This window comes from Mirounga angustirostris, unplaced genomic scaffold (genome assembly GCF_029215605.1).
Source record: "Mirounga angustirostris isolate CCGP_5_RB_7025 unplaced genomic scaffold, mMirAng1.0.hap1 SCAF_6, whole genome shotgun sequence".
In the NCBI taxonomy this organism is placed as follows: domain Eukaryota; kingdom Metazoa; phylum Chordata; class Mammalia; order Carnivora; family Phocidae; genus Mirounga; species Mirounga angustirostris.
Genome location: NW_026991714.1, coordinates 17,706,673 through 17,725,276, shown reverse-complemented (window position 1 = coordinate 17,725,276; position 18,604 = coordinate 17,706,673). Strand labels below are relative to the sequence as shown.

General features: G+C 33.0%; 1 non-coding gene across 1 annotated transcript; it reads right to left on the bottom strand.

Annotated features, from left to right (window-relative positions):
* Window positions 1–427: 427 nt before the first annotated feature.
* LOC123842580 (U2 spliceosomal RNA) lies at window positions 428–618 on the bottom strand. Its single transcript, XR_006790443.1, has one exon. It is a non-coding gene; the product is annotated as a U2 spliceosomal RNA (small nuclear RNA).
* Window positions 619–18,604: the final 17,986 nt, after the last annotated feature.

The window sequence follows — 18,604 nt, the reverse complement described above, 5'->3', positions numbered from 1 at the left end:
TGTATGACAATTGCAGATTCCAACAGGAAGGGACATACCTTACATTGCTAACAGGAAGAAACCTACTTTACTGTAGTGGGATTAAGGAAGAATTTCTCTTCTCCTGGCCTTGGAAGAGATCAGGATATATGTGTTTCAGTTCTCCCTCCTTGCTGTTTGACTTTGAGATTTTGTTTAACCTTAAATTATGTGGACCTTGGTGTCTTTAACTAAGAAATTAGGGAAGCATCTTTAACCATAAAATTGTATGAATCTGTAGTTTTATAAAGCAATTAACAACGCTGTTAAAACTCATGATAGTCTTATTTTCGTGTAGAAGGAAATTTCTCAGTGTTTTAGACCACTTAATCTCAAGTATTAATTCACAAACACTATCCTATTTTGGTGAAATTGACACTTTATGATTTAATGGACTCCCGTCCCATTTAAGAATTAGCAATATAGTAACCTTTTTTTCTGTCTCAAATGGCTGTGATATTTGTTAACAGGTAAACGTGTTGCCTTACATCTTGAGTAGACAGAATTGCATTATTAAAAGGGATGCCACTGTGTTTCATTCCTAAATTATTCCATATTCCTCTCCTACACTTGATCTTAGCCAAAAGGCCGAGAAGCGATCCATATTCCTCTCCTAAGACGTGACTAGTTAGAGATAAATCCCTTCTTTCACAATTGCTCCATTTCAGACACTCTTGCACAACTTGAATTTTATATGAGTCAAAAACAAATAAAAAGGCGTTTAGACATGTGCTTTTTGTGTGTAATAAACAAGCTGTGCTTCCAACTTGCAATCTCCCATTACCTCATAAACCTAATTTACATAGACTTCAATCCTAGTTAGGCTATTTTCTTTTTAAAAACGAGGTTCTAACAGTCACTTTCCTCAAACAATCCTGTTTCATCCATATGTAAACTTTTATGGCATACAGCTCTGTTAACAATATATTTTTTAAGCCACTTCGGTTTACTTTGTTGCTGTTTTACATAAACAATTGCAATGAATATTGCCACCAGTCTTCAGGATTATCAATCACAAAAATTTATGTTAAGATGACTCTGCTTTCTTGCATCATCAGACATTTTTATTCTTATGCTTCATTAATATTGTCAATGCATTCTGAAGCATCTAGAATCTGTATGTATACACAAACAACAGTTGCCTGAAAGCAAAATGTTTCTTAATTATAGCTGCTGCTAAAGTCCAACTCCTATTTTTTGCCTAGGAAGGCTTACCCTCACACTAGACAACTTTTTTTTTTTACTAAAAATATATTTCTTTATATATATATATGTGTGTATATATATATAATATGTGTATACATACAAAATATGTGTATGTATACTTTATTTTTTACATATATTATATTTTATGCATCATATATATGTACTTATATGTATAAAAATAATGTATGTACTTTACTTTTAAGAGCAGTTTTAAGTTCATGGCAAAATTGAGGAGAAGATACAAAACATTTCCCATATACCTCCTATCTGCACACAATGCACAGCCTCCCTCATTACCAACATTCCTCATCAGTGGTACATTTGTTAAAACTGATGAACCTATGTTGACAAATGATAATCATTCAAAATCCATAGTTTACCTTGAGGTCACTCTTGGTGTTGTACACTCTATACTATTATTTGATTGGCTTTCATTTTTTATAATTTCCTAGTAACCTAGATTTTATATGCAAAGACTTCATAAAATGTGTTATCACCTAAAAATTATCTGTCAAAACTGAGAAGATTAAGTAGATTTAACCTATTGAGAAAGAAAATAGTGATATATGGATAAACCTTAATTTGTACCTTTAAGTATAAAAATGTCTCTGTTTCTACTGAATATACCTGAATCTTGCTTTTTAATCCAAATTTACAATCTCTGAACTTGATTATAGTGATTAGTCCACTTATACTTGATTTAATTGCTCATATGATTGGGTTTACAACTACCATGTATATATGTTTTTGCCATTTATTTTTGGTAAGTCTCTTATCTTTGTTGCTTCTTCATTTTTCCATTACCAACTCCTTTCAAGTAAAACAAATTCTTTCTAGTATATCGTTTTAATTCCTCTGTTGATATTATATTCCTTCTAGGATTTACAATATGTATCTTAATACGTTATGATCTACTTCACATTAATACTGACTTAATTCTAATATACTACTACAGCTTTGCTCTACTATTGCTCCATATTCAGTTTCCTCTTTCATTCTCTACAGAGAAAGACAAATACTTTATAATATCCCATATCTGTGGAATCTAAATACATTTATAATATGCATTTAATATAGATAATAAATATATGCATATATACAAGCTCATAGATGTAGAAAACTGGTGGTCATCAGGGGCAGGGGTGGGGGGTGGGAAAGATGGGTGAACTGTTTTTGTTTTTTTTAGTTTAAATAAGTTGAATTTAAAAATCACATCTATATATGTTATAAAGCCAAAAACAAGAGTATTATAATCATTGCTTTATGTAATCTTATGTCTTTTAGTAAAATTAAGAGAAGAAACATATATATAAATATATTCTATATTTTCTGACATATTTACCATTCCAGTGCTTTTTATTTCCTCTTGTGGATTTGAGTTAGTTGATCATTCTAACTAGGGATTTATCAATTTCATTGATCTTTTAAAAGATGATACATTATATGTTACAAAAAAGAAGATAGCAGGAAGGGAAGAATGAAGGGGGGAATCCGAGGGGAAGACGAACCATGAGAGACTATGGACTCTGAGAAACAAACTGAGGGTTCTAGAGGGTAGAGGGGTGGGGGGATGGGTTAGCCTGGTAATGGGTATTAAAGAGGGCATGTACTGCATGGAGCACTGGGTGTTATACAAAAACAATGAATCATGGAACACTACATCAAAAACTAATGATGTAATGTATGGTGATTAACATACATAAAAAAAAAAAGAACCAGTTCTCCTTTTACCTGATTATTTCCTATTATTTCTGCTTTCTATTTCATCTTTTCTGCTTTTTTTTTTTTTAATTATATCCTCTCTTCTGCTTGCTTTGGGTTTAATTTTCTCTCTTTTTTTTTATCATTGCTTAACATGAACAATAATTGATTTGAGACCATATTTCTAATACAAGTATTTAATGTTATAAAATCCCTTCAAGCACTGGATTACCTATGCCCCACATTGCAATATGAAAATTGTCATTTTCATTCAATTAAAAATATTTTCTAATTTCCCTTATGAATCTCCATTTAACTCATAAGTTATTTAAAAGTATTTGTTTAATTTCCAAATATTTAGCATTTTCCAGATACCTTTCTGTTGTTGATTTCCATATAAACTTTCCATTGTGGTAAGAAAATACTTTGACTTCAATTCTTTCAAATTTATTGATGTTTATTTGATGGCCCAGAAAATATTCTATTTTGGTAAATATTCCCAAAGTGGTTTTTTGGGATTTTTTTAGTGTACATTTTGTTTTTGTTTCTTGGGGGGATTTATAAATGTAAACTAGATCAGCTTCTATTTATCAGGTCTTCTGTTTACTGTTTTAATTTCACAGAGAGGAGTATTAATATGTCCAACTCTAACTGTGGATTTTTCTATTTATTTTTTTAGTCTTTTCTCTTAACTGACCGCTTTATTTCTGGCCATATTCCTTATTTTGAATTTTATGTTTTCTGGTACTAATATTGTGACTCCGTCTTTCTTTGCCTGCTGTTATTTATAGTTTTAAAGAGTAGTGTTAAATTACTTTTTAACACAGTAAATCTAATTCTTCTTTCCATTCCTCTATTCTTCCAATTCTGTATTTTAATTTTATGTTATTAAACACAACTTATTTTTACTGTTTTCTCTTTAGAGAGTCAAATTTCTCTTAAAGCAAGTCTAAATAAGAAAAAAAAAAACCCCACATATTTATTATCATTTTTACCATTTCCAGAGATCTTTATTTATTGGGCAAATCCAGATTTCTATCTGGTGTCATATTGATTCAAGTACCTTTCACTCAGATCTTTAAAGCAGTTTTACAGATCATCTACTTGTCTGACTTGGATACCTAGCCTTTTGCATCATTTATCTTGTGTGAAAACTCATTAACATTGCCCCTAAATTATTTGTGTAATCCCAAGGTATATAATTAAAAAACAATGTGAATGGATCTTAGTTCAGGATGCCAGAGACTTTTTTCAGACCAAGAGTGTCAGAAGGTTAATGTTTCAATTTCTAAGGAGATATTGACTTTGAAACAGAAACAGAACACAAAACAATATCTTCTGAATATTGAAGAGTGGATGATGTTATCTCCTTTTTATAGATAAGGAAACTGAGTTCAGAGAGGTTAATCAAGTCACCTAAGATAATACAGCTACAAAGAGGTAGATTTTACATTCCAATCTAGATGCGTTTATTAAACATTGTTTTCACTATCCCACACAAATTTTAAAGAGTTTGAAAATTCATATTTAGCAGGTATATTTAAATTCTATGAAACTCTAAACTACCCGAAATACCTGGAAAGGCAAATTTATAATTAGGTGAATAACATAAACACATTCCTATGTTTACCGCTTGGCCAAAGATTAGTCATAGGCAATAACCAGCTGAAAAGCAGGAAAACGATATTAAAGATTAATAGGGTGTATCTAGAAAAGTGATTCTCAAGGGAACAGTAGAGATTTGAGAACCTCCTCAGCATATTTATTCAGAATAAATATGCCTTGCCACCTTATGTGTATTAGGCATATTGATCAATTGGTCAGTAGAAAAAGAAACACATCTTTGCTTGCAGTTGTGATCGAGACAACAATTATAGTTAGATAAAAACAACTTTCAAAGTAATTTTTATATTCTGCACCAGGGAACACTGAGTGTACACTCTTTAAAAGTTGAGAATCCTGGCCTAGAGAAAATATGTCTGTGGAGAAAATATCTAGGTTAGAATATACAGAACATTAATGAGTACATTATTCTTTATTACAGTTCTCTCTTAGAAGACCCTGGATATAGTTAAAATAGCTTTATACACTTTTCCCTAATTCTAAGTGTGAATAGAATATATTTTTTGAATGCTTTGTAGAGAAGAATGGAATTAAGTTTTCAGCTGTACCCCCCAAAAGATTAATTCTAGGACCATATGGAAATTTGGATAATGTAAGCTCATTATTGTACTTGCCAAACTAGTCACTATCATGAGGTACCCTTCCTCCGATAAGTACATGAGCCAAACAGAGCTGATTACTCACATTTTATCCCTAATTTCAACTTGTAAGTATATGAGAAATCTATTATATATCTTCCATTGTTGCAATTGTTAAAAGTTAAATCTGCTGTAATTTTCTGAAATACATATATTCTGAGTTTATATATTCTGTGTTTCTGGTCCTTTACAAAACAGGTTTAATGTCCAGTGAGAAGACAAAATATAAAAAAAAAAAAAAAAAGAAGAAGGAAGGAAGAAAGGAAGGAGGGAGGGAGGGAAGGAAGGAAGGAAGAAAGAAAGAAAATGGCATTTAAACAGAAGGAAGCATGGAGATTGCTATTTTTATCATGTACACATGACATATCTCCAAGAAAGAAAATAAAAACCATGCCTTACATCTTGTTTAAATGCATAAATGTTCTATAGAAGTTTGGGCTTGTTTAAAATAATAGCTGACAAATATGAACTTCTTATTTTAAACTTTTAAATTATATAAATGTAAATCTACAAGAATGGAGAGGTATTTCCATATGTAATTATCATCAGCAACAGAGAAAAGATATGATTTTGCTTGATGCCATTTAAATATGGATATTGTTATGCTTTGAATCCATCGTTTTTTATGATAATAGAGAAAAGAGTAAAATTACTCAAATTTGAGCATTTATTTCTACAATTTGGGCACTACAAATTTATATTCCTTTTAGAACTGTTAATGATATTGTAGGCATGAAAACTGCTTCACATGATTTAACAAAGACAGATAGGAAATGTGTTTAGAAATATTATATTTCATGTAAATTTCAGAGGGTTTAAGGAATTTTTTGGAAAGGTTGAAGGAATTTTGGCCAATCATGTGAAAATCAGAGGAATATAGCCAATTCCATTCATTTCTGTGCTCAATTTGGTTAATCTCTGTAAATAAATTGTAACTAATCCCATTTTGCTGTCAAGTCCAGAGCCAATGGTTTTTAAGATTCATTGTCTACCATATGTTAGCACAAAAAGTTTTCCAGAAGGAGATTTGAATTTCTAGTTCAGAGTGCTCATCTGGACATATGTCAAAACATCTGTTCTTCCTTAAGGATAGACAACTCCAATTTTTAGGTGTCTATATAAGCTCTCAAAATCTCACAGAACATTAATAAAAGCAATATTCAAATTGTCTTTCAAAGTTTTTCTAGAATAGGTCCTGAAACATGTAGCATATCTTGAGCAAGTGTAAAGTGCACTTTGCAGAATAAGTTAAGTGCATCATTCTCTATAAATGCATCACTTTTTCAAAAAGAAAACTCTTTAGGTAAAATAAAACCAAGACCATCTATTATCATTAAAATATAGGATTTATTTGAAAATACAATTTTATGTATACTTTTATTTAAATTACTTAAATGTCTGTTTCAAGCTTCCTGATTTATGAAACCAGTTAAACATACAGTAAGTTTCCTTTCTTTTCTGTGATTAGTTGATGTGTGTAGATATATCATCTATAATAAGTAATTTATTTAGGAATAATTTTTCAGTAAAGATATTCCTTCCTGAGTAAGAGGGTCCTGGGCAAAGTCCTTTACTGACACATGCAGGGAATTCAATAAATATGTTGATGGACAAAGCAAATAATCTTTATAGAGAAATACATTATAGTGTAGCTATTTCCATGAAAAATGTGCATAAATCAGACTTGGCAATTTCATCTTTAAAGGACTATAGTAGAAATCTCCTCCATGAAGACATCTCTCCCCACACATAGGGGTACCTATGACTACCAGGGTCCAGGAGCACTGATGAATTTTTTTTTCATTCTCACTAGGGATATGCATGGCTTCTTTCTTCCATTCCTGAAGGTGGGGGTCCTTTTGCTCATCTTTGTGCTTTGCTTAGGAGATAGTAAAATGTTTTGTACATTTAAGCAGTGAGAGAACATTTTTCTTTGAATTGGAAATAATTCAGTTTTAAATGTGTTAATAAAATTCATGTTCTTTAAGTGATTCTGTTTTCTTTTTTTCATAAACCAACTATTCACTCTTTACTAAAGAACCAGAATCAGGGTACAGAGATAGTAAATACATTTTTGAGGGTAAAACAGAAAAAAACTATTTAATGTTCTACATGCAATTAATTAAATACATAAATCCCAAACTCTCCAATAAACAGAGAGAAAGTAGAATTAACTGCAAAGAAAAAGTAGAATTAACTCATGTGAACACATCTAGTAACAAGGGTGGGTCTCATTGTCTAGTAGGTTTTGTTTAATCATGTGGAAGAATAGATACCAGCAAATAGCTTGAATACCTTAGCAGAATTGTAACTTACATTAGATTTTCATATTTTAATCCTTCTTTGCATTTTGAGGGAAAACATTCTTGGTTATTATTCTGTGTACTGATACTTGATTTACTGTTACTGAATTTATGTGCTTAAACAAATCTTATCTTTTTCTTCTTTCTCAAGCCACCCCTAACTGATTTTTCCCATTAACATGTAACTTCTTAAAGTAAGTTGTGGACACTATCTCCTCCTTCTCCCTTTCCCTTCCCTTTCCTTTCTCTTTCTCTCCCTTCATTCTCTAGATTCCCTATTCTTGAGGAAATGGTGAAGGTAACTATAAAATCATCTCTTTGGTGTGCACGGATGGGTTTTTAAACTGTTGGATCATTCATTCTATTCATAATCAAATGAAGGGCTTCTATAAACTTATTTCTAATGGATGCTCTATAAATACGAAATCATTATTGCCATGACATATTGCCATATCTCTCTAATACTGTTTTTTTTTTCATTACCCTGTGTCATCCCATCCTCTCTTGCTCTCTGCCATTTCTTTCTGTCTTTCATTTAATACCAAACTCAGAGATCTGTCTGTTTCAGTGTGTTCCACACTTGATTATATATTGGAAGCACCTGAGTAGATAAAAGAGAATTCTGAAGTCTGGATTATGGATTATGACCTGGCATAAAGAGTTTTGACCATTTCCCACGTGATTCCAATGTGTACCCTGTTTGAGGAAAACAGTAGTGGGTTTTATTAATATTTTCAAGGAAATTTTCTGGCTTTGCTAATCCTCTCAATTGCTTCCTGGTTTTCTTCATATACATTAATGACTTCTTGTATATCTGTTCATCCAATTCTTTACATTGGTGTCATTTTCTTTTCCTAATTTCATGAATTAGATGCTTAGGTCATTTCAATTTTCCTCTTTTAATCCATCACTTTACAATGCTGGCTGTCTCTTTAATGCTTTAAATTATATTTCAAATGGGCTTCTTTTTTTGTTTAGTTCTAATTTTTTTCTGCTGTTCAATTAGATACTTTCAGAAATATCTGTGTGCCTGTGATTACATGTATAGGTGTATGTTTTATTTTTAAATATGGAAGAATTTTCTAGGTTTCTCTTCATTATTAATGTCTAATTGTATTCCCTTCTTGAATTCAGACATTTTTAATATTTGTTTAAGGTGTTCTCTCTGGGTTAACACGTAAAGAATTGAAAAAATGCTTATTAATTTCTTGGTGTAGGTTTTACTGTATTATAAAAAAACTTAATTTTTGTTCATATTTTCTATTTTCTGGCTCATTTTTATGTTAACCTATTATTTTATGAATGACTAGCATACTCTGTTGTGTTTACATGGCAGATAGTTAAATTTCTTATTCTTCTGAATTGGTGATTTTATTTGCTTTTTATATGGTGCTTTTCTTGCCTTAATAATATTTCATTTGGTATTAATAGTATGTGCTTCTTGTTTTCAGTTGAAAGTTTCATAATTTTCGAGAGCTAGTATGATTGTGCATGTGATTGAAAATGAAACTTTTTCAGTATTTGAATATAATTTTCCATTTTTTGACCTCTATTTGGTTTTTTAGAGGACTGCTTACAGATTAATTAACATTCTTAGGAGTAAGGTTCTTTTTCCATGTAACTGTTTTAGGGTATCTTGAGTCTTTTATTTTCACTAGTTTCATAAGACATTAGCAAGTATGGTTTTATTTTTGTTCCTTTGTTTAGGTAGTTACTTCATGCATCCAGTCTGTTCTGGAAAGTTCTCAGATGCTAATTCCTCTGAATTTTTTTTTAGTTCCCTGTTCTCAGTCTATTCTATGCTTTTTGACTTACCTTTCATATTTTATCTCTATTTTCTCCACATTTTGTTTTTATTTCTTCCCTCAATTTTGTCTTCTAGTACACTAAGTTTTCTCCAGCTTTAATAAGCTTTCTTTTATTTTCCCAATGCCTTTTAATTACTATGTCTTTGTAAGGTCCATTATCTTCTTTTATAAATCTTATTTTTCCATAATAATTTATAACTGTCTTATGGTTCCAAATATGTTTTGTCTTTAATAATTTAAATCTTATTCTAATCTTATCACATGTATTGATCTTTTCATTTTGCTATATAACTTGAGAGATTTAGGGACTGTGATTCAACACATTCCCCGAAACCTTATATGATTGGCTCATTGCAAAAACAAACGCATCTGGCATGCAGCAATTGAATTCAAAAGTGTTTCCTCCCTACCTCTTCTAACCTAATAGCAGAAAATTGGATGGATTGCCTGGGTGGCTTAGTTTGGTTAAAAGTCTGCCTTTGGCTCAGGTCATGATCCTGGGGTCCTAGGATTGAGCCCTGTGTCAGGCTTCCTGCTCAGCAGGAAGTCTTCTTCTCCCTCTCCCTCTGACCCTCCCTCTTGTTCTCTCTCTCTCTCAAATGAATGAATAAAAAATCTTTAAAAAATAAAATAAAATTAGAATAAGTTTGTTTTCACCCTTTAGGGATCACAGTTCATCTTGAGAGTCTTACCATATGCTTATATTCATCTTATTATTCTGTCATGAAATGTAAGATGAAGTAAAACCTAGTGATTCACAATTCCAAAAAATATTCTGAATCCCTGAGTTGATGACATCAGGTAGAACTTGGACAACAGGAACTAGTAGTAAATATAGGTTTATTTTAAGGTATTTACATATTAAGATATGACAGATAAATTCAAGAAACCAGAACTTGTGACCTCAGTGAAGATTCTGGAAAGGCATGTTACTCTACTTTGTAACCCCTACCATAAGGTAGAGGCAGTCTAATATCATAGATAATGTAGTAGATTTTCGTATTCAGCCTAGGTTTTCTAAGACTGAAAGCTATAGGGAAGCACAGAAAGTATCCATTTATTCAACAAATATTATTAGAACTCATATTCACCAAGCATCAATTGGGCTTAAGACACAATATATATAAGTTTTTTATGCAAAATTTTCATTAAATCTCCATTATCCTCTAAGAAACGTATTATTATTTCAAATTTACATATAAAGAAGTTAAATAGATTGATCCAAATCCCATAGCTTTTAAGTTCTAAAACTAGTGTCTGACATTAAGTAGCTATTGTGCTAAAAGTAAAAATGTGAGTGTTAAAATTCAATCTATAATGTCACAGTAAAGCAAGTAAATGGTTACTGAGAACAAAAAGGACTTAAATGATGGACCATAAGTTGCAAGCTCGCTAGGAAGGAGTATTTAGACAGCTCAGAACGGTGTAAACATTTCAACATTCAACATAAATTCTGTCTCCCTAAAAGACATTTCTTAAATCTTAAACTCTGTTGCCCCTACTTTCAAAAGTGATACAATATTTTCAAAGAACTTCATATTAAATTGTCGTGCTTTTAATCAGAGTATAAAAATGCCTTGGGGATTACAATAATTTCAACAAATTCTCTTTCCTTCATGAAACTGTTTTCCTGTTTACTCATTTTAAAACAAATCTGAATGCTATGTGATGAAATATATTTTCTAATGTAGAACATTTTCAAAGGACATGTCTCCTAGGGAGGAACGGCTCCAGGAAGCAATCAACCTTTCTATTTAAGGCAATCTGCTTTCATGCTTTGGTATAGTGAGGGGCAGATGATCATTGCTGTGAAGTACCTAAATAAAGAGGTCAAAGAAAATATTTAGATCCTGAGACACTCATATAAAGTCACAATATAAAACTGGTGTAATTTTTCCTTGCTATATTTCTTCTAAATCTGGGGGCATTATATTGCAACTACAAAAAGATCATGGTAAATAGTGGGAAAAAAAAAAAGGCAGTGTTAGGAAAGACTAACTTAACTCTTTTTCCCTCTCAACTTTTCATCAGTCTGAGATTACCAATGTACATAATTTAGGTTATCTGATTTCATTCCCTATTTCATGATCATTTAAAAACAATGTAAACAGATACATAAATGAGTCTAATTTAAAATTTACAAATCTTTTTTTCCCGCATGAAAACGCTTTAGTGATGGTGGCAAGCATGTGATTTCAAGACAGGAGCAATTGTATGCACAGTGAGACATGGCTGTTGGGGAACAAGTTGGGAGGGAATCGAGTTCACATGGCTCCCATGCTGGGCCAGGTACCAGACAGCTGTAGACCACCTCCACATCCATTTCCTCAGACGCACTGTCCTGTCTGGCTGGGGTGTCCTGGTACTATTGGTACTCAGATACCAGGTCATTCATGGTGCTCTTGGTCCCAGTGAACTCCATCTCATCCATGCCTTTATGTGTGTACCTCCACAGGGAGGTCCTGTACCTGAACATGGCTGAGAACTGCTCCAAGATGTGCTTGAACAGCTCCCTGATGGCCTTGCCCTTGTAGGTGAAGGTAGTGGATATTTTTAGCCCCCGGGGTAGGATGTCACAGAGAACTGTTTTCACACTGTTGGGGATCCACTTAACAAAATAGCTGCTGTTCTTGTTTTGGACATTAAACGTGTCAAGTTTAAATAAAAACACTGGTAATTTAATTAAACAAAGATGAGTTTATTCGAGAATAGTGGGAGAATTGCAATTCAGGACAAGTAAACTATGGTGAACCATAGACAATTCCAAAGAAACAGAAGGGAGGCTAGAACTTTTATTAAGTTCTGGGAGGAAACTGGGGAGGGTTTTTTTTGTTTTGTTTTGCTTTTTTTAAAGATTTTATTTATTTATTTGAGAGAGAGCACATGAGAGGGGGGAGGGTCAGAGGGAGAAGCAGACTCCCTGCCGAGCAGGGAGCCCGACGCGGGACTCGATCCCGGGACTCCAGGATCATGACCTGAGCCGAAGGCAGTCGCTTAACCAACTGAGCCACCCAGGCGCCCTGGGGAGGGTTGTTTTGAATATAAGTTCATTGGAGGAGAATGAGAGTTCAAGGTTGTGGCAGCTTCTCACTGGCTGCAAGTGGTGGGCAGTTTGTTATTACTGAGGCACAAGGGAATCTTCCTTCTTCTTGCTGGTAGTGTAAGTTGAGAGGAGAGGTACTTGTGTGAGAGCTCTCCCTTCCTGGCTTCTGACTCCAATGTAAGTCAGGTTACCTTCATTCATTCTCACAAGCATTTGTTCATCTACCTTTGTCATGGACATGTGGCTCCTGAACATGGCCATTTCTTATAGACAGTCCATGTTATTTATCCTATTTGTTGATTAACAGCTTCTTAGGGTGTGTCAATACCAATCACTTGCTTCAGAGCTTTCTCATTTCAAGTTCTCTCTGAATGGAGTGCTCCCCCCACCCCGTCCCTCCTATATCCACACCATTTTCTTCTTCACTCTCTTCCAGTCTTTGCTTCAAGGTCAACCTCCTCCAAGTGGCTTACCCTGACCACTCTTTTTAAAAGCGCATCCCTTTTACTGATGTCTTATGTCTCTGTCACATTTTTCTCCATAGCACATATTGCTTTCTAACTGACTGTAAGATTAACTTTGAAAAATTTGGTTGTTTGTCACCACTAGAATATAAGGTCCATGAAAGGAGTTTTGTTCGCTTACAGAAATACCCACTGATGTGGCAGGTGTTCAGTGGGTGTTTTCTGACTGACTGAATGAAATGCGTTTGAGGACTGCTGTAGCTTTGTGTAGCAAGTTGCTTCACTAAAGCCTGATTCTGTCAGAGCTGCATAAGGAGGACAGCTCTGTGGCAGACTCTTTCTGGCGCATTCTGCTTATATTGTGAACACATGAACTATTTCAAGCCAATCAAACAGCATATCATAAAGTCAAACCAATGCTCCCCTTATACCCTAAAAGAATAATGCATAAGCCAAAGCAGTTTATGTTTTGCAGAAAGTGCACACATAAAAAAAAAAAAGGTAAAAGTTAGATAAATCTTCTTACATACAACTGAGATGAGCTAAAGAAGAGTTAAATAAAAACCTTTTTATAGCTTTTATTTCTTTTTTTTTTAAGATTTTATTTATTTATTTGACAGAGAGAGACACAGCGAGAGAGGGAACACAAGCAAGGGGAGTGGGAGAGGGAGAAGCAGGCTTCCTGCAGAGCAGAGAGCCCGATGCGGGGCTCAATCCCAGGACCCTGGGATCATGACCTGAGCTGAAGGCAGTCGCTTAACCAACTGAGCCACCCAGGCGCCCCTACAGCTTTTGTTTCAAAAATGAATGTAGAATGTGCAACGCTTTAAAAAAAAGTGAATAAGCCAAATGACAGTAGTTTTTCATTTTTGTAATTGCTTTTTGAGTGTATTTTTTCCCCCTTGTTTCCCCTGCATCCGTTCTATTTTCTTTTGGTTTTACCCATTTCTTCAATTACTCATTTGGTAACCTCCACTCAAAGAAAATTGCCTTCTTACAGTGCTTTGATGATGCTTTCTTCTGAAGATGTATCTTCAAAACTGATAAATCACTTTTGAAAAATATATTTGGCAATTTGGCGTATCTCTACTTTATTTACAGATGTTTCAATATGAATTCTACCATTTCTTATAAAAATATATTTAAGTAAAATAATTACTGAGAGCAAGTGTCAGAATTAAATGTAGATGGCACCCATCTCAAAAGCACAAAGGTCTAATGATAGATGTTATTTATCCGAAGACCTAAATTCAATGTACTTAGTGCTCTATATGCAAAACTCACTTTGGAAAACTTGGCACTTCTTAAATATACAACACTAAGGATTCTTCTAATATTTTAGAAGAAATATATATCTCCTATACTTTCCAACACCAAACAAAAAAAACAAGCTCAAGAATTTCCAATAGAAAAAAATAAACCACACTATACAGAGTGCATGCCTATATACTATATATGCTCTACACTACATAAGTATGTCCTATATACTAAATATATAGTCTCATAACCACCTCAAAGCCCTCAACTTCTCTTTCTTATCAGAACCAGACATGATTAATTAAAACTTATTTGCCTGGGTTATTATCTCTCTCTGGATTTCACTTTTCCTGTGAGATTAATCAACCCCATGCAACTATTTGTAATTTATCACCTCTTTACACACCCATGTTTGTTGTGATTTAGCCAGTCAATTACCTCTCCAAGTCAATCCTATCTTTTCTTTTCTGTATTCCTAGTACTAATCTTCTATATATCTACAGACAAATATAAGCAGTGATAACAATTAGTAATGCCATTTTAGGTAACAAATTTTAATTTGTAAAAATTTTAGTTGCAGTTTAAGAAGTATTATATTTTCCACTGATAATCTTTTTTTTTGTCTCCAAAGAAAAACTCTAACTAATAGCAAAACCCTAAAATTTCTTCATGTATGACACACACTCTCATTTCTAGCAAATATATTTGCTCTCCAGTTCCTAGAATAAGTAAAACACAATAATTAAGCCTTAAATGATTGTGGGAGATACAACTCTGCTCTGTATTTACTCTGTGAAAGGGACTAAAAGTGAATCATTATGCTTTGAATATTGCTTTGTGTTACTTTTGTCTTCTATGAGTCTTGCTTTCTTGTATTCATCATGACATGGAAGAAATAAAAATGGCTCAGAATTACACAATAAATGATTATATTCTCCTTAGTCTTCTTTTTACCCTCCAAAAAGAAACTTTTTATAGGTGGGATAGAGAGAATATAAAAAGAAAGACAGAATAACTTATATTTCTGGTTTCCATTATACCATTGTGTCACTACCAGAAGATCTGCTTGCTAATATATACACATTTAATTATTGTTTATAAAATACCAATAACATACCTATGAAATACTTATTTCTCAAGTAAGTCTTAACATATATATAGCAATCACTTAACAGAGCAGTCTGAAAAAAATCTATGCCAAAATCTGAAGCATCGGGCTGAAAGTTTATGCACATATCGATCATTCCTTGGCTATAGTTACTAAAAAACTTCTCTTCGATACCTAATAAAATGAACCTAAATATTTATTTAACCAATATATGTTGCTCTATCAAGCCATTAAAATTTGTTAAAAAGATGTTATCTGTATCTGAATTGAAGTCTAGATTGCTGATAGTGTATGCTGTTCAAGGTTAGACTCTTTACATTTAAGATTATTGGTCCTGCAGGGGCGCCTGCGTGGCTCATTCGTTAAGCATCTCCCTTCTGGCTCAGGTCATGGTCCCAGGGTCCTGGGATCGAGCCCCACATCGGGCTCCCTGCTCCATGGGAAGCCTGCTTCTCCTTCTCCCAGTCCCCCTGCTTGTGTTCCCACTCTCTCTGTGTCTCTCTCTGTCAAATAAACAAATAAAATCTTAAAAAAAAAAAGATTATTGATGCTGCATATATTTCTACTAAAATTAAGATTTTCTATCTAACAGTTTCATTACTACCATAAATTAAATATTCATAAAACTCTAGGTGCTCTAAAAGTTACCAGAACAAGTAAATGACCAAATAATGTTGGAGTGTTCTGGTTTTCTTAAACTTTAAAAAAAGAGGACTAGGTACTAATTTTAGTTAGTAAAATAATTCTGCAAAATATGAAGAACTAATATCGATCCTATCTATTACAAAATGTTCACCTTTGAATATCACTTAATTTTAAAATGCCTATGGGTATAAATTGTTCTACATGTTACAAGTACTAAAATGACCTTTACTCTGAGCTGGCAACATTTCAATTAATACCAGGAATGGAAAAAGAAACACGATGAAGAGTCAGAGTCATTAATGGATTAAAGACTTAAATGTAAGATCTGAAACCATAAAACTCATAGAAGACAACATAGTGAAAAAGCTTCTGGACATTGGCCTAGGCAATGATTTCTTGAACATGACACCAAAAACACAAGCAATAAAAGCAAATATAGACAAGTGAACTTATATCAAACTAAGAAGTTTCTGCACAACAAAGGAAACAATCAACAAAATGAAAAGACAACCTACAGAATGGGAGAAAATATTTGCAAATCTATATATCCAATAAAATGTTAATATACAAAATATGTAAAGAACTCTTACCACTCAATGTAAAAACCCAAGTAATCCAACTTAAAAACAGGCAAAGGAAATGAATAAATATTTCTCCCAAGAAACATAGTGACTAACACATATACACAAAGAGGCTCAACATAACTAATCATCAGGGAAATGCAAATCAAAATCACAGTGAGATATCATCTCATACTGTTAGGATGACTTTTATTAAAAAAAAAAGATAAGTGTTGGTGAGAATATGGAGAAAAGGAAAGTCATACACCATTGGAAGAAATATATATTGGTAGAGTCATTATGGAAAATAATATGGAGGTTCCTCAAAAAATTAAAAATAGAATTTCCATATGATCTAGCAATCCCACTTCTGGGTGCACACCCAAAGGAATTGAAATCAGTATCTGGAAGAAATATCTGCACTTCATATCATTGCAAAATAGTCCACAATAATCAAGTCATGGGGACAAACCAAGTGTCAGTTAACACGTGGATGGATCAAGAAAATGTGGTATATACATAAAATGGAATATTATTCAGTCTTAAAAGTAAAGGAAATCTTGCCATTTGTGACAGTATGGATAAACCTAGACATTATGCTAAGTGAAATACATCAGACACAGAAGGACAAATACTACATGATACCATTCATAAAGAATTGAAAATAGTCAAATGTATAGAAGTAGACAGCAAAGTGGTGTTTTCCAGGGGCTGGGAGAAGGGGAAAGAGGAGGTATTAGTCAAAGGGAACAAAGTTTTGGTTATACAAAATGAATAAATTCTAGATATCTATTGTGCAGTATAATGAATATAGTTAACAAGACTGTTTTATATTTTTGAAATTTTTCTAAGAGGATGGATCTTATGTCATATTCATATTCATAAATAATCATAATCATAATTATAGAAGGATGAGAGGAAACTTCCAGAGGTGATATATAGGTTTATGGCGTAGATTGGGGTGATGGTTTCATGGGTGTATAGCTATCTTTAAATTTATAAAGTTATATACATTATGTAAAGTTTTATATACAAAAAATAAATAAAAATCATAGCTGTTATAAATTAAATATGTATTACTGTATTAATAGGAAACTTTTTTAAATACTAGAGGATTGTTATTATACAGAAAAGAAAACAATCAATACATTGAAAAGATAACCTACAAAATAGAAGAAAATACTGGCAAACCATATACCTGATAAGGGGCTAATATACACAGTATATGAAGTACTCATACAACTAAATAGCAAAAGAGCAAATAATCCAATTTTAAAATGGGCAAAGGATCTGAATAGACATTTTTCCAAAGGAGACATATAAATGGTCAATAAGTATAAGAAAATGTGTTCAACTGACAGTGGACTATCTGATAGGAATATTTTTAAAGTCACATTAATATTAGCAACAAACAGAATAAAATACTTAGGAACTGACTCAAGAAAGACTTGGGCATGAAACTATAAAATGCTAATAAAGGAAATTTAAAAAGACATAAATAAATGGAAAGACATCATGCATTCATGGGTTGGAAGAATTAATATTATTAAAATATTTATACTACTAGAAGTGATCTACAAATTTAATGCACCCCTTTCAAAACCCAATGACAGGGCGCCTGGGTGGCTCAGTTGGTTAAGCGACTGCCTTCGGCTCAGGTCATGATCCTGGAGTCCCGGGATAGAGTCCCGCATCAGGCTCCCTGCTCGGCAGGGAGTCTGCTTCTCCCTCTGACCGCCCCCCCTCATGTGCTCTCTCTCTCTGATTCTCTGTCTCAAATAAATAAATAAAATCTTTAAAAAAAAAAAAAAACAATGACAATTTTTACAAAAATAGGAAAAACAATCCTTAAAATATAAATAGAACCCCAAAACCCTGAATAAGCAAAGAAATCTTTAGAAGACAACAAAGCTGGAGGCATTACATTGCCTGACTTCGAATTATATTACAAAGCTATAGTAATCAAAGTAGTATGATACTAGCATAAAAAAAAGATGTATATGCCACTGGGACAGTGTAGAGAACCCAGAAATAGACCCACACGTTTCTGGTCAGCTGATCTTTGACAAGGGGGCCAAGAACAAACAATGCGGAAAGGATAGTCTCTTCAACAAATGCTGTTGGGAAAACTGAATATCTACATGCAAAAGAATGAAATGGAACCACTATCGTACGATACACCAAAATCAACTCAAAATGTATTAAAGACTTACATGTAAGACCTGAAACT